Below are 18,513 nucleotides of genomic sequence, written 5' to 3'. Positions count from 1 at the left end.
AAGATATAACAACTCTAAATTTGTATGCATCCAATAACATAGCTTCAAAATACATACAGCAAAAACTGACAGACTAAAGAAATTCCACAATAATTGTTCAAAACTTGAGCACATCTCTCAAGAGCTGATTTTTTAAAAACTGAAAAAAATCACTAGATATATGAAAGATCTGAACAACAGAATTAAAAACCCAACTTAATTACATACACAGAACACTGTACCCAAAAACAGAATATGTATCTTTTTCAAATTTACATGAAATATTATCAAAATTGACTATACGGGAGATTATAAAGCAAGCCTCAATAAATATCAAAGGATTAAAATCATTCAGAGTATTTTCTCAAAGTACAATTGATATGAGCTATAACACAAACCACACATACACATATACACACCCCAAATAAAAATGGTTAAGATGGCAAATTTTATGCTATTTGTTTCTTACCACAATCAAGAAAAAAACTTAAAAATTCTCCCACTCATTTGAAATGATGCAGTGCACACCTAAATAATACTTGGGATGAAGGGAAAAACCATAATGATAACTAGAAAGCATTCTGAACTGAATGATAATGAAGACACATTAAAACTTGTGGGTGCTTACAGGGACACATAAATAAAAATATTAAAAATAAAAAAGGCAGAAAATTAGTGATCTACACTTCCAGCTAAAGAAGCGAGAAAAATAACAACCAAGTAATCTTCAAAAAGTGAAAAAAAAAAAGGATTAGGAAGAAAATAAAAGAGCAAAATTATCAATAAAACAGAAAACTCAACAGTTAAAATGTTCTTTGAAAAGATGAAGTTGGTAACTTTCGAGCAAAATTGTCAAGGAAAAAAGACACAAATTATCAATAAAGTGGACTTCACTACACACATATATTATTATACACAACCCTTCCAAAAATAGAGAAAGAAATACGCCAACTTGATACCAAAACTTGCCAAGGACATTGAAGAAAGGAAAATTATAGACCACTCTCTCTCATGAACATAGTTGCAAAAATCCTAATCAAAATATTAGCAACTGATACAATGATATATTTTTAAAAAAAGAACACACAACCAAATTAGGGTTTACTCCAGGAATACAAAAGTTTTTAATATTCAAATTTAAAAAATCAAGGTAAGACGGAGGAAAATCACGTAATCATCATGAGATGCAGAAAAAGCACTTGATAAAATTCAACAGTTGTTCATAATGAAAATACTTAGCAAGCTGAGAATAAAATGAAACCTCCTTAATCTGACAGAATATCCAAAGAAAACCTACAGTGAACGTCACACCTAATAATTACTGGAAATGTTCTCCCTGAGATTGAGAACAAGACAAGGATGCCCACTATCACCTTCTATTTCAATATTGTGCTGGATGCCCTAGCCAATGCAGTAAGACCAAAAAAGAATAGAATAGGAAAGGAAAGAAAAAAACAAAACTGTCATTATTTGCAGATATAGAGAAAAAGCAAAAGGAACCTAAATGAAAAAAAATTTATGTGTAAATTCAATATACAACAATCAATTGAATTTCTGTATAACAGCAAACCATTTTTTTAAATGATATCCTTTAAAGTTTCAAAAAGCATATCAAAAAGCATCAAATTCCTAGGAAAAAATCAAACGAAATGTGCAAGATCTCTACAGTGAAAACTTCAAAAGTTTGAGAGAAATTAAACACCTAAATAAATATTTATTGACTGTAGGACTCAATATTGTTAATGAATTAACTTCTACTCAAATAATAGAGTCCACAAAATATCAGTCAAAATCCTATCCAGTTTCTTTTGTGGAAATTGAAAAGGTGAGTATACAATGTATGTGGCAATTTAAAAAGACAAGAATAGGGGCCGGCCCAGTGGCACAGCAGTTAAGTTTGCACGTTCTGCTTCTCGGCAGCCCAGGGTTCGCCAGTTCAGATCCCGGGTGCAGACATGGCACTGCTTGGCTAAGCCATGCTGTGGTAGGCATCCCACCTACAAAGCAGAGGAAGATGGGCACGGATGTTAGCTCAGGGCCAGTTGTCCTCAGCAAAAAGAGGAGGATTGGCAGCAGATGTTAGCTCAGGGCTGATCTTCCTCAAAAAAGAAAAAAAAAAAGCATTAAACACCCCTTTAAAATGAAAAAAACTTTAAAAAATAAATAAATAAATAAATAACCAAGAACAGTCAAGGCAATCTTAAAGAAGAACAAAACTAGAGTCCTAAACCAAGGACGACAGCAACTACATCAGATATGAAGATCCACAGCAAAGCTTGAGAGTAATCAAGACAGTGTGATACTGGTGCAATAACAGATAAAACAGACCAAAGGAACAGAAGAGAATTCATAAACCAACATATAGTGCCACCTGATTTATGACAAATTTGACACTATAATGGGGAAAAGAAGGTGTTGTCAATAAATGATACTGGACCAACTGATAGCCATATGGAAAAAATGAATCATGATTCCCTCCACCTCACACCAAAAATAACTCCAGATCAACATGTAAAACATCAAAACAATAAGACCTCTAGAAAACAAAGAGGAATACCGTTATGACTGTGGCATAGGAAGAGATCAAGACAAAACAGGCTACTCATCATAAGACTATCAAAAGACTCTATTAAGAGTGAAAATGCAAGCCACAAACTGGCAGAAAATATTTGCCAAACATTATTTCTTAAAAAAGGACTAAAATCTAGAATACATAAAAAACATTTACAAATCAAGACAAAATAATACAATAGAAAAATTAGCAGAAGACTTGAACAGACACCCCAAAATAGAAGACATCAAAATATCCAACATGCACACAAAAAAAGATGCACTAGTTAGCAGGAGAATGCAAATTAGACCCATAATAAGATATTCTTAAGGCCCATCAGAATGATAAAAATGAAAACAGACAAGACCAATTGTTGGTAAAGATAGCACAAATGAAACTCTCATATACTGCTATTAGGGGTATAAATCGGCACAACCACTTTGGAAAACTGAAAAGTATCCAGTAAAGCTGAAAATACACACACCAGATGACTCAGCAGGTCAACTTCCGAGTACTCACGTAACAGAAGTGGATATTTATGTTCTCAAAAGATGTATACAAGTATGTTCACAGCAGTATAATTTGTAATAGCCAAAAACGAAAAACAACCCAAGTGTCTATCAACAGTAAGAGATAAACTGAGGTATATCCTTACAATGGAATAAGTCAGCCAAAGAGGATGAACTATATATACATGAATAAATCTCTCAAAATCTCAGGAAAAGTCAGACCCCCAAAAAAGCATATTCCGTATGAGTCCATTAAAGAAAAAAAAACAATAGGGGCCAGCCCCGTGGCCGAGTGTTTAAGTTCTCACGCTCCACTTCAGTGGCCCAGGATTTCACCGGTTCGGATCCTGGGTGTGGACATGACACCGCTCATCAGGCCATGCTGAGGTGGCATCCCACATGCCACAAGTAGAAGGACCCACAACTAGAATACACAACTATGTACTGGGGGACTTTGGGGAGAAGAAAGAAAAATTTTTTAAAAAGGGGCCGGCCTGGTGGCATAGTGGTTAAGTTCACACATTCCACTTCTCAGCAGCCTGGGGTTCACTGGTTCAGATCCCAGGTGCGGACATGGCAAAAGCCATGCTGTGGTAGGCGTCCATGTATAAAGTAGAGGAAGATGGGCATGGGTGTTAGCTCAGGGCCAGTATTCCTCAGCAAAAAGAGGAGGATTGGCAGTAGTTAGCTCAAGGCTAACCTTCCTCAAAAAAAAAAAAGAAAGAAAACTAATAGTTTGGTTAAGTTCACGCACTCCACTTCAGTGGCCTGCCGTTTGCCAGTTCAGATCCTGGGCATAGACCTACACACCACTCGTCAGGCCAGGCTGTGGCAGGATCCCACATACAAGAACTCTGACTTACAACTAGGATATACAACTATGTACTGAGGCTTTGGGGAGAGGAAAAATAAAACAGGAAGACTGGCACTGAGCTAACATTTGTTGCCAATCTTCCTCACACACACGCACAAAAAATTCATAAAGAGGTAAAACGACAAGACAAAAAACCAGGATAGGAGTAACCCTTGGTTGAGGAGATAGATGGATAATGATTGCAAGGGAGCACAAGAGAGGATTCTGGGGTACCGTTTCCCCAAAGCTGCTTCCTGACTTGGATACTTACTACATGGGTGTGGTAATTTTGTAGGAAAATTCACCAGGTTCTACACTTACGATCTGTGCACTTTTTATTAGATATATCACACATCAACAACAAATTTACTTGTATTAGGAAGAGTTAATGTAATACTCAGATCAGCAAGAATGTACTTTCATTTAAATCTTTTCATTACCTTCAACTCATAGTAACCCTAGAGAAAATTCCATAAAGCTATAAGGTTTTTAAAACTGAAAAGAAATACACAGCTCTGGCACTTTGGCTTTAATTTCTATCTTACTATTTTAAAGAGACGATATAGATAAAAACATATATATACACAGAGATATACAGATATGCTCTCATATATATAAAAAGATAAAATAAAATTTCTTAGTCTATTACATGCATCTCTATCACCACCAAAGGGGGAAAAAAAATCTTAGATTTTACAATGGCTTGTGGCTCTTCAAAGCTCAACCCTACCGGCAAAATCCTATTCTTTAGTATTTAATTTCTCCTGCTAGGAAGACACTAACAATTTGATTTTAACTAATTTCATTCTCTTTAGAGAGTAATTGTAAAAAGGGTTGGGTTGAGAAACAGTCACCTAGAACATACAGATATTAAAAAAATATTTGCTTATGTACAGACTGATTGTAAAGTACCTTGGAGATGATCAATTTGTAAGATGAGAAAACTACAGCGTAGGTAAGTTCTCATATTTATCCAAAGTCACAGCCAGCCCTAGTGGCCTAGTGGTTAAGTTCAGCATGCTCCACTTCAGAAGCCTGGTTTCGGTTCCCAGGTGTGCAGACCTAAACCACTCATCCGGCCATGCTGTGGTAGTGGCTCACGTACAAAAAGAGGAAGATTGGCAACAGATGTTCAATGAAGATGTCAATCTTCCTCAGCAAAAAAAACAAACTCACAGTGGCAGAACAGGTTAAAAAACTGGTGTCTGAGAACAAAGCTGAAGGAATCACAATCCCTGACTTCAAAGCATACTACAAAGCTACAGTAATCAAAACAGCATGGTACTGGTACAAAAACAGGTGCACAGATCAACAGAATAGAATTGAAAGCCCAGAAATAAAACCACACATCTATGGACAACTAATCCTCAACAAAGGAGCTGAGGGCCTACAATAGAGAAAAGAAAGTCTATTCAACAAATGGTGCTGGGAAAACTGGACGGCCACATGTAAAAGAATGAAAATTGACCATTCTTTTTCACCATTCACAAAAATAAACTCAAAATGGATCAAAGACCTAAAGATTAGGCCTGAAACAATAAGTCTTCTAAAAGAGAATATAGGCAATACACCCTTCGACATCAGTTTCAAAAGAATCTTTTCGGACAGCATAACTCCTCAGACGAGGGAAACAATAGAAAGAATAAACAAATGGGACTTCATCAAACCAAAGAGCTTCTTCAAGGCAAGGGAAAACAGGATTGAAACAAAAAAAACAACCCACTAACTGGGAAAAAATATTTACAAGTTATTTATCTGACAAAAGGTTAATCTCCACAATATATAAAGAACTCACACAGCTCAACAACAAAAAATCAAACAACCCGATCAAAAAATAGGCAGGCGACATGAACAGATATTTCTCCAAAGATTTAAGGATGGCCAATAGACACATGAAAAGACGCCCACCATCACTAATCATCAGGGAAATGCAAATCAAAACTACACTAAGATACTACCTTACACCTGTTAGAATGGCAAAAATAACCTAAACAAAAAGTGACAAATGTTGGAGAGGTTGTGGAGAAAAAGGAACCCTCATACACTGTTGGTGGGAATGCAAACTGGTGCAGCCACTATGGAAAACAGTATGGAGATTTCTCAAAAAATTAAAAATAGAAATACCTTATGACCCAGCCATCTCACTACTGGGTATCTATCCAAAGAACTTGAAGTCAGCAATTCCAAAAGTGCCATGCACCCCTATGTTCATTGCAGCATTATTTACAATAGCCAAGACGTGGAAGCAACCTAAATGCCCATCAACTGATGATTGGATAAAGAAGATATGGTGTATATATACAATGGAATACTACTCAGCCATAGAAAAAGACAAAGTCATCCCATTCACAACAACTTGGATGGACCTTGAAGGTATTATGTTAAGTGAAATAAGACAAACAGAGAAAGACAAACCCTGTATAACTCCACTCATAGGTGGAAGTCAAACATAGAGACAAAGAGAATTGATTGGTGATTACCAGGGGGAAGGGGGGGTGGGGGGAGGGCACAAAGGGTGAAGTTGTGCACCTACAACATGACTAACAATAATGTACAACTGAAATTTCACAAGGTTGTAAACTATCATAACCTTAATAAAAAGTTCAAAAAAAAAAAAAAGCTGGTGTCTGAATTGAGAGCCCAGAAATAAACCCACACATCTATGGACAACTAATTTTCAACAAGGAAGCCAAGAATATACAATGGAGAAAGGAAAGTCTCTTAAATAAATGGTGTTGGGAAAACTGGGCCACCACGTGCAAAAGAATCAAAGTAGACCATTATCTTACACCATACAAAAAAATTAACTCAAAATAGATTAAAGACTTTGAATATAAAACCTGAAACCATAAAACTTCTAGAAGAAAACACAGGCAGTATGCTCCTCAACATTGGTCTCAGCAGCATATTTTCAAGTACCATGTCTGTCCTGGCAAGGGGAATAATAGAAAAAATAAACAAATGGGACTACATCAAACTAAAACGCTTCTGCACAGCAAAGGAAACCATCAACAAAATGCAAAGACAACCTAACAACTGGGAGAAGATATTTGCAAACCATACATCTGATAAGGGGTTAATATCCAAAATATATAAAGAACTCATACACCTCAACAACAAAAAAACTAAAAACCCAATTAAAAAGTGGGTAAAAGATCTGAACAGACATTTCTCCCAAGAAGATACAAAGACCGCCAACAGCACATGAAAGGATGTTCAACATCCTTAACTATCAGGGAAATGCAAATCAAAATTACAATGGCCCCATGGCTGGGTGGTTAAGCTCTTGCGCTCTGCTCCAGCAGCCCAGGGTTTTACAGGTTCAGATCCTGAGTGAAGACCTAGCACCACTCATCAAGCCATGCGGAGGTGGTGCCCCACATGCCACAACTAGAAGGACCCACAACTAAAATACACAACTATGTACTGGGGGACTTTGGGAAGAAGGAGGAAAAATAAAATCTAAAAAAAAAAAAAAACCCACAAGAAAACTACAATGAGATACCACCTCACTCCCATCAGAATGGCTGTGACTGACAAGTCAAGAAACAACAAGTATTGGAGAGAATGTGGAGAAAAGGGAACTCTCATATACTGCTGGTGGGAATGCAAATTGTGCAGCCACTATGGAAAAGTTTGGAGACTCCACAAAAAATTAAGAATAGAACTACCATACAATCCAGCTATTCCACCACTGGGTATTTATCCAAAGAACATGAAAACATGAATTCGTAAAGATACATGCACCCCTATGTTCACTGCAGCATTATTCACAATAGCCAAGAATTGGAAGCAACTTAGGTGCCCATCGAGGGACGAATGGATAAAGATGTGGTATATATACCAATGGAATACTACTCAGCCATAAGAAACGATGAAATCCGGCCAACTGGGACAACATGGATGGACCTGAAGAGTATTATGCTAAGCGAAATAAGTCAGAGAGAGAAAGTCAAATACCATATGATCTCACTCGTAAGTAGAAGATAAAAACAACGATCAATCACATAAGGATACAGACTGGATTGGTGGCTACCACAGGGGAAGGCGGGAAGGAAGAGGGAGAAAGGGGTGAATAGGCACATGTGTGGTGATGGGTTGTAATTAGTCTTTGGGTGGTGAACAGCAAGTAACCTACACAGAAATCGAAATATAATGATGTGCACTTGAAATTTATATAACGTTATAAACCAATGTTACCATAACGGGAAGGGAAAAAAAAACCACAATAATTACAGGGTGGTAAATGTGTTATCTAGGAGGAAAAGCTTAAGAAGCTGGCTATATTTTTCTGCAGAAAAGATGAAGAAGAATTTAATAAGTGTTTCTAAATACATACAAGAAAAAAATAAAATACCTGGTATCATGACTCAATCTATTTCAGGGATATCAAGACCACTCTCAAGTTTATGGGTTCCCTAGCATGATCCCAAACTCACTGTAATATTGCTAAAGCATTACTTGAGGAAAAGAATAAGGAAGGGGCAATAAATCCTTGATGCCTGGTTATTTATCAAAATCACCCATAGTATGGGCCAGCCCCGTGGCCAAGTGGTTAAGTTCTCACCCTCTGCTTTGGCAGCCGGGGGTTTCGCCAGTTCAAATCCTGGGCGCAGACACAGCACTGCTCATCAAGCCATGCTGACGTGGCATTTCATATGCCACAACTAAAAGGACCACAACTAAAAATACACAACTGTGTACCAGGGGGCTTTGGGAGAAAAAGGAAAAATAGAAAAAAAAATCTTAAAAAAAAATAAATCACCCATAGTATGAAATAGCAGGCCCGTTGCCATCTGCTACAGGAGGTAAAAGTAAACGAAACCTAGAAATGATACATCCGACCCCAGAGGAGCTGAGTCACTGAATCCGCAATAAAGTGCAAAAAAAGGAGAAACTGGCTAAATGCACGATTCCTCGTCTGCTGTTAGTCACTACCTAAAACAGAAAGGTAAAGATAGTTTTAGGGTGGATCTTGATGTTGCACCAGCCCAGCTTCCAGCTCGTCCAATCCAACATCAGGCTGCTAACCAGAGACCCATCACGAGAGAGAGAAATCATGCTGAACAACAGATCACTCCTCTATGACCTCTGTTTATCAAGACTATTTAGGCGGTAGAGGCACAAAATGAGAAAATTAACAAAACCAGAGGATAGAGTATAAAGTTTTTGTCTCATTTTGTGGATCAATACAGCTAGCTCCTTAAAAAATCTTTATCAACATGACTCATAAGAATGGTTAAGTTACAAGCACTCTACGGTTTGAAGACCAAGGCACATTTGGGCTAATGCAGGACCCACAGCTCACTATTGAACATTCCTGAATGGCTGTGACAACCTGAACACAGAGCAACCTAATTCCAAGAGGACTGCTAGCCTAGTAGAAGAAAGAAAAGTAGCCAGAAAGTTTGTTTATCCTGAGAAGAGAAATTTTCCTGTCCCTCCTTTGCATGCAAAGTGAAATATTCCAGATGAAGTGGCTGATATGCTGCATATGCAGGTCATATCAGACTGGCTTTATACTGACCAGGATATTCAACCAGATAATATGCCCTGCCCCCAGATCATGATGAATACTGTGATAAAGGGGCGGGCCCCCTGGCCAAGTGATTAAGCTCGCGCCCTCCACTTCGGCAGCCCAGGGTTTCACTGGTTTGAACCCTGGGCCCAGACCTGGCACGGCTCATCAAGCCATGCTGAGGCGGCGTCCCACAAAGCAGAGCTAGGACCTACGACTAGAATATACAACTATGTAGTGGGGGGCTTTGGGGAGAAGGAGGAAAAAAAAAAAACGATTGGCAACAGATATTGGCTCAGGGCCAATCTTTAAAAAGAAAAAAGAAAAGCCAGAATGCAGACATGATATTGAGAGTCTGCCACCAATTTGGGGCTAGGTAACAGATTAATCAAGATGAAAACTGAATTTGAGGCCAGGATTTTGGCTGGACCCTCAGCAGCTGGGGACTCAAGGCCAAATGCACATATGTGGGTTAAATGGCCTGGTGTTGGAGAAGAAACCTTGAGACTCCTTGACATGGAAGTGCAATGCATTAAATCCAAAACCTGTGTGAGAGACTCTAAAAGGATCAACAGTTAAACTGGAAGGATATAGGGATGCTACTGTTGATGGGAAAAGTTTGGATGCAAACTGGAGTGGTGGAACAGGTATTTTGGGAGGGGTTTTGGATCCTTTGCCAGAATGTATTACTGACATACGTTTTATAGGAACACTTCCCCTATTTAGGACTGTAAAACAAAACACACATAAATTCACCCTTTAGCCAGGACTAACTGACCATACCAATTAGGAACTTACACAAGTGCCCAAAACTGCACAGGTTGCTACTTGTAGCAATATAGACTACCCGGTAGGCAAAAAGAGATTACAGCTTTAATGACACCTTAAAAGCTAAAGTAATATCAATGAACTTGAAGGTCATTGAGATCCCCCCCCCCCAAAACATAATCCAGTATCCTCTTTCAGTATGTGACACTGTCCTGCAACTATAAACCCTGAGATGATAAACATATTTAACTCGACTTAGCTACTATGAAATTTCTTCAGTCCTTACAGATGACTAAGCCATCAAGCAGGGAAACAGAGTTTTGATATGTATTTAGGCTCTAGAATGACCAAATAACTAATGAATTCAAAGGAATGAGCTTCAAGCCAATACAGAGTAAAGACAAGTTTCAATTATTCTTTAAGATAAAAGCTACTAGACAAGCCTGGGAAGCCTAGAAAGGTAGAAATTAATATACATCAGTTAACTATTTTCTGGAATAAACTGTATTCCAAAATAAAATTAAAAGTAATGTAATAACAAACAAAATACCATTTTCATGCATCCAACTGGCAAAAATCTTTAAATGTGATAAAAAGGGATTAGACAACGTATAAGGAAAACGATACCCTCAAACACTGTTTTGAGAATAAATTAATACAAATTTCATCATAATTTGGCAATATCAAAGTGAGAAAAAGCATGACAGTTTTATGTGTCAAGTTGGACTGGCTACAGTACCCAGTTACAAATCAAACATTAATCTAGATGCAGCTGGGAAAGTAGTTTGTAGATCTACAATCAGTTGACTTTTTAAGTAAAGATTATTCTCCATAATGTGAATGCGCCTCATCCGATCAGGTAAAGAGTTATGAAAGCAAAACTTAGGTTTTCCTAGAGAAATTCTGCCTCAAGACTACAGCATCGGGGCCAGCCCGGTGGTACAAAGGTTAAGTGTGCATGTTCCGCTTCGGCGGCCCAGGGTTTGCCAGGTCGGATCCTGGGTGCAGACAAGACACCGCTTGTCAAGCCATGCTGTGGTAGGCATCCCACATATAAAGCAGAGGAAGATGGGCACGGATGTTAGCTCAGAGCCAGCCTTCCTCAGCAAAAACAGGATTGGTGGCTGTTAGCTCAGGGCTAATCTTCCAAAAAACAAAACTACAGGATTGATTCTTGCCTGAGAGGTTCCAGCTTACCATCATGCCCTACAAATTTCAGACTTACCAGCCTCCACAACTGTGCGAACCAATTCCTTGAAATAAATCCTGTATGTATGTATGTACATGTGTGTGAACATATATGTATATATGGGAGATTCTGTTTCTCTGGACTGACACACAGATATTAACTTTTTAATTCCACTAATAAGAATTTACTCTACAGATACACTTAGAAAAGTTATCCAAAGTATATGTATAAAAGCAGTTCATTGTAATACTGTTTTTAATATCCAAAAAATAGAAACAATTCAATGTTGTTTAAAACATATGGGGCATGGGGCAAGCCCAGTGGCACAGTGGTTAAGTTCATGTACTCCACTTTGGTGGGCCAGGGTTTGTGGGTTTGGATCCCGGGCGTGCACCTACACATTGCTCGTCAAGTCATGCTGTGGTGGCATCCCACATACAAAAAAAAGAGAGGAAGACTAGCAAAGATGTTACCTCAGGGACAATCTTCCTCAAGAAAAAGAGGAAAACTGGCAACAGATGTTAGCTCAGGGCCAATACTCCTGAAAAAAAAATATATATATGGGGCAGATTATACATACTGATATGGGAGGATGTCTAAGATATATTATTTTAAAAAGCGAAATATAGAATAACTTAGTTATACAAAAGGAATATAGTTATATTTACTGATATTCATAAACATAGGGAGATACGTGCCCTGGTAAATCTATAATTTGATACTTCTTTAGAAGTTCAAAAGAACTTGTTCACAATATTACCTTTGGGGAGAATGACTTGGAGTTGAGGGAGTTTAGACTTTTTACTTTTCATTCTACAGCTGTGCACATGCATTAAATATTTTATTAATATATTTATTATTTTATTATGTGTATTTCTTAAACAAAATAAACAGGCTTAGATAGAATATGAGCCTTTCTAATTTTCTTCTTTATACTCCAGAATTTTTTAAAAATAATAAAGTCCGGGGCTGGCCTGGTGGCATAGTGGTTAAGTTTGCACACTCCGCTACAGTGGTGCAGGGTTCACCACTTCAGATCCTGGGCACAGACCTACACACCACTCATCAAGCCATGCTGTGGTGGCATCCCACATAGAAGAATTAGAAGAACTTAAAACTAGGATATACAACTATGTACTAGGGCTTTGGGGAGAAAAAAAAATAAAGGTCACGTGATGTTTAACATGACCAAATATTATGTTTGTAGCTATCAAAAATTATAGTCAATACCATACAAACATGGGAAAATGTTTATGAAATGTGAAAAAAAGAAATACAAAGTTGTACACATAGTATGATTATAACTATATATAATACATGGAAGTAGTAGAAGGTAATAAACCCAAAAATAGTTGATTTTTAAATAAAATATGGATAGGAAATGAGGTTTCCTTTTTCTATTCAAAGTTTTCACATTGTGATAGATCTTTTTAGTAAAACTAAATTATTTCATGTTTATGTAGTCACTTGTAAAAGGAAATTCATGTACTTAGTATATTATTTTCTCAGAGTACTGACTTGAAAAAAATCACTAACTCAAAACATTCTATTTCGTTAACTTAATTGAAAAAAAAAGGGGCTGGCCCCGTGGCCGAGTAGTTAAGTTGGCGTGCTCCGCTGCAGACGGTCCAGTGTTTCATTGGTTCGAATCCTGGGCCCGGACATGGCACTGCTCATCAAACGCTGAGGCAGCGTCCCACATGCCACAACTAGAAGGACCCACAACAAAGAATATACAACTATGTACCGAGGGGCTTTGGGGAGAAAAAGGAAAAAAATAGAATCTTTAAAAAAAAAAACAAACCTGCTGTTTTGATTACCTCTAGAGAGAGGGAGAGCAAGGGACCAGGAAGGGAAATGAGGATATTCTGGGCTGCTGGTAACATTTTCCTTCTTCCCCTGGGTTTGGGTTACACAGGTATTGTTCTACAACAATTTATGTTTCATGCATTTTTCTGTATGTTGTTGTACTGCACAATTTTTAAAAGGGTAATCAAAATTTATTTATTTATAGCCCATCTCTTATATCAAAGAGTAAAATAACTCCTTTTAAGATAAAAATCACAAGAAATATAACCTGATTCCTTAAATATAGGTCTTCAATTACTTCCCTATCTTTGTCACCCACAAAAAAAACCTTAAGCTTCCCTCTTCCTCCCTCACCTGCAAACAATTAACAAGTCCTGCACATTTATTTTCTAAAATGTTAAATCTGTCCCTTGTTTCCATCTCCAAGGCCACTGCCCTAATTTGGGTCCTTGTCGGAACTAACAAAACAGTCTCTCCTATGGTAAGTCTTTCACAAACATTTTTTAATGCAACACGCTTCACAAAACAATATCTACCTTATTATTATTTGCAAGGCTCTCTGATCTATGCTACCACAGCCTACATTAACTCATCTTTTTAAACTGTAGTGGTTTCAGCCCACTATATTGATTTAGCATCCTATTAGAGTGTGGTAACCCCCAGTTTCAAACCCAACGTCCTAAGTGATCACTTATTCCCCAATTCAAAACATTTCCTTCAACAGATGCTGGCTACATTGTAGCATGCCACTTCTCTAAAAAATACATGATATAACTCACCTGCTTAAAAACATTCAATGGCTTCCCATTATGTTCTAGATAACAAAATACCACCTCTTTAATGAGGCATAAAACCTTCATATTTAACCACTCCCTTTCTCAAAAATCACTCCCACTTCTTTTCTTGTTCACACTCCACTCTGCCCAAGATACTCGTAGTCTAGCTTTCTGAAAGCAGTTTTCTTTGCCCAGAAATGCTTCACCATTCCATCTGATCCTATCTTCCCTTCAAAGCTGAGCTCAGGTACGCCCTCCTCTATGAAGCCTTCCCTCCTACATTCTCCCATGCCTACCTTCTACTACAATTAAATGTACAAAGGAACGCTGCTAAAACAAGCTTTATGCCTAGGACAAAAACTACACATCAGAATTATTGAATTTCAGCAGCATAGAATTCTTTCACATCAATTTTTCCACTTACGAATGGCGGGGGGGAGTTGGGGGAGTTTTGGAGATGAGAGATGAAAGTATGTAGTACTAAAACATGCTATGCATAATTTTATGTATTTTATTTAATTCTCACAATATTCTACTATTCTATTAGTAGTAAAATCAGTACTAGGAGCATAACTACTATTGGTAGTACAGTAGCTAAGTAGTAGTACAGTAGTAAAATTCTACTATTTTCTACTATCCTACTATTTCCCAAGGTAGATAGTTTAACCCCATTTTATAGAGATTTTAAAACTTGCTGAAGGTTACAAATGGCTAAAATTGGATTCAAAAACCATCCTCTTTCCACTACACTATGCTGAGGCTCCAAAGAGATGAAGTAGTTGGCATAGTCCAAGTCACACAGCTGTTAATACTTGGAAATGAACTAGCACATCAGGCTCCTGACTTTTAGTCATCTTAAAAAAATACACGGGGAGCCTATCAAACATTACAGATCTTTGATAGGAGCCTATCAAACATTATATATCTCTCTTAGCCACAGTCAATATAGTTTTAGGTCCCACTACCCACTTGAACACTTTATTATTATAAAACACTGAAAACAGACAGGGAATAGGGAATAGAAAACTGGACCTAACCATTGATATTAAAAGTTATGTTGAATTAAAATTATCACCCCTTACATGTATCTACAGGACTCAAGGTTCCTACAGATATCATATCCTTCTGACACTTAATATATTACTTAAATTTACCTAAGACTTTTCAGAAACTTCTATCACTTAAAGAACAAACTCATCTTTTTAAAAATGGGAAAGAAAATTAATTACTAAATTAGAACACTAAAGAAAACAAGATTTAATAGAGCAACTGTATATATCTGGTTTTTGATTGTTCATTTAAAATAAAATATCAAATATTAAATATCAAATCAGCATTAAAATAAAGTAATAGATTTTTAATAGAATACTTCACTATCTCCAACATGGTTAAGTAAAGAGGAAAGGGATATGAAAACTGCTAGGTAGCTAGTACAGAACCTTCAACAAAGTTTCCAAGATACTGTCTGTATGATTAAAAAGTAAAATTAAAAGATTTAAAAATTATGCACAGAAAAACTTGTAGTACAGCAGAAAGAATAGTATGCTTTTGGAATGTTCTTGTGTAATCTTTGCATGTGAACAAAATTTGAATGTTCATTCCAAAAACACCATACTGTATTTTTGTCTTCCTGATCAAACTAGGAATTTCAAAGAATGGATGTATTGTTTGTTTTTGATTCGGGCATCCAATATATAGCAGGTACTCAGTAGCAGCAATAATTATCATGAGATGATCACGAGAGAAAGCATTTATTTCATTCTTAAAACAACCCTTTGAGACAGCAGCAATTGGACCCATTTTACAACTAAGGATACCCAGGCTTAGGAAAGTTAAGTAACTTGACAAGGGTAACAAAGTAAAGTATAGAGCCTGGACTCAAAACCAGCACTATGTTCAAACCCTTGACCACTGGAATATGCTGTTTATTGAAAATCTAAGTTAATATAAGGTACCGTACAGCAAGTGATCTCATTGAGACCCTATAGCAAGAAGAGATATGTTAGCTTTATAATGTCACATAATAATTACGTTCTATCGGAACTATGAAGGCTTTGCCATCATCTACTAAACGTCCCAAGTTATAGAAAAATTCACATAGTGACAAGTTAATGAAAAAACATTGTCCAACACTGCAGACAGAACGATCCAGAGACAACATACTGGAATATCGCAAACGCTGATTCATCAACTGTTCTGGAAGAAAAACAATTTTAAGAGTCTCCTGAGAATTACTCTGGTGGGCCTAGGAGATCTCACTTGATTTTTTATTTCTTTATACAAGGACTATCCAAAGAAATGGAAGTAAATCAAAACTCCGCATCTTCAAATAAGACAGGAAGGGAGTTGTTACCTCACAAAAGGAGTACTATCTTAAAGGAAATTTAGGCTCAAGGGAACTTAAAGAAAAATCTTTTTATGAGCCAAAGCTTTAATTTTTAAGAAATTAATTTTACACAAGAATGGTTTCCCTGCCTTAATTATAATAAAACATGAACTTTCCTTGGTCAAGAGCAATAATTCATGAGTTCTCATTCCAGACCTGCCATTTACCAAACTGCAAGTTCAGTGTCATTAACTATAAAATACATATTAACAGCCTACACCTACCCCACAGGACTGCTGTTGGGTAAAGGAATGTGAAAGTGCTTTATAAACGGTAAAATATTACTAAATCAAAAACATTGTGACTGGTATTGTTTTAGACCTACTCTGCCTATTCTAAGATGCTGCACTCCAAAAAGCTCACCAGCTCTTTTAATGACCTGGATAGGAAAACAAAACAAACTTGGTAAAATCCTATCTAAAATAAGATACTATTTCCTGTGTCCATAAGTTTTGAGCAAAGAGTGGGCCCTCTATCATTTTGACTGCATCAAAGTCTTTTTTGCTAGCTTCTGGATTTTCTGATATGTTTTGAATAGTTCATTGGCAGGAGTTAATTGCCAGATAAAGTAAGTATTACTAGAGTAAGTTTCTAGGTATGTTTAAAGCATTATTTTGAATCATATACAATTTTTTAAAAATCTTTGGGAAAAAATGGGCTATATTACTGCTACCTCACTCTTTTAACCTACTGACTATATGATACATACTTCCCCTTCTGAAATGAGGTATGACTTTTTATACTTCAAAAGAAATAAAAACAAATCTCAAAAATATATATTCCCATTGAGATTTACTAAAGAAATCCTGAAGCATCATAAAAGCAGTTTGTAATGACCTAAAATGTGAGAGTTAGATCTACTAAACTGAGAAATGAATAACCATCAATTCAGCTTCGTAGTTGTCCCAGCTTCTGGATGAAAAGCTTTGCCTGCACATGGAAGGATTGCATTTCTAACTAACAATCATCCTCAGGGCAAAATAAGTAGTAGTATTTACCTTCACTTACAAATAAGTACATGAATTTAGATGATGAGTCCAAAACTCTCACAAGTCAAAAGTCGCTACATAGATATAAGACAAGATTCAATCCCAAGTACTTTCCAACAATCAAAAACAGTTTGATGTTACCACATTTTGTCCCTTTTTTGCCTATATCCTGGCTTTACTTCTCTGAGCTTCACCTAAAAAAAACAGTACCTACCAAACATGGTTGTTTAGAGGATAAAAAAATCTGGCACATCGTACCTTACAGTGAGTATTATTACTGTTCTACAGAGAAACACTTCAACGGAAACTCTAGTCTTCAAAGCTTCAAACTTTAAAGTTTCTGCTTAAAAAGTAACACAGTTTGCCAATACCAAAGTTACCAGGAAGTAGCACTGCCTTTAGTTAATATCTAATTTATGATTGACTGTCAGAATGTAAATCATTTTAATAAATACAAAAATCTTCTATAATAAACTACAAATAAGTTACTGAATAATAAAGAAGTCAAGAGTTTCAATTTGGAAGGGTGAACTGTGGAAGTTTCAATTAATTTAATTTTCCTTAATTAAAGAAAATATATTAATTTTTTTAAATTACATATGAAAATAATTTTGGATTCACTATGTCCTATATACTTGGCTAACAAACACTCCCTTAAAATTTCAAAATTTTTGTCTAACAATTTTTTTCCCAAAAGACAGGATCCTCTTGATCTGCTCAAAACTCTTCTGGGCAATAAGAAATGAAACTAACACTCATGACACCCCGAGTGTCAGGAACGTTCTGGGCCCTAGGACACTGTTCATGTTTTATTCATCTTTGTATAGTTGACTACTTTTAACAAAGAATCTGAGACACCGTTAAGTCAGTAACATTGCTAAAATAAATTAGTCAACAAAACAAGACACATGATTTTGCTACTTCAAGTGAATGTTCTTACATTATTGCTTAGATCTGAATTAGATCCTCAATTATCCTAACCTTTAAAATTACTTTGTTTTGTGTTTGCAAGGGAACAGAAGGTTCATTTTCATATATAGTTCCTGAAACTGCAAAAGTTAAAAACAATTAGTATTCAAAATAAATTTCACGTATACTAATAATAACTTATTAGAAATGTTATTAGAAAACGCCTAGATTCTTAACTTTTTCCTCCCAATTTTTATCTTCTATGAACACACTAGCT

At 36.5% G+C, this 18,513-nt stretch overlaps 1 protein-coding gene across 1 annotated transcript in view; it reads right to left on the bottom strand.

Annotated features, from left to right (window-relative positions):
* The window catches only part of ETNK1 (ethanolamine kinase 1), a 74,202-nt gene that overhangs the window by 53,616 nt on the left and 2,073 nt on the right, over positions 1–18,513 (bottom strand). The window lies entirely within an intron of this gene.

The sequence above is a fragment of the Equus przewalskii genome, chromosome 5 (genome assembly GCF_037783145.1).
Source record: "Equus przewalskii isolate Varuska chromosome 5, EquPr2, whole genome shotgun sequence".
Lineage (NCBI taxonomy): Eukaryota > Metazoa > Chordata > Mammalia > Perissodactyla > Equidae > Equus > Equus przewalskii.
This window is presented reverse-complemented; position numbering and strand designations above follow the sequence as displayed.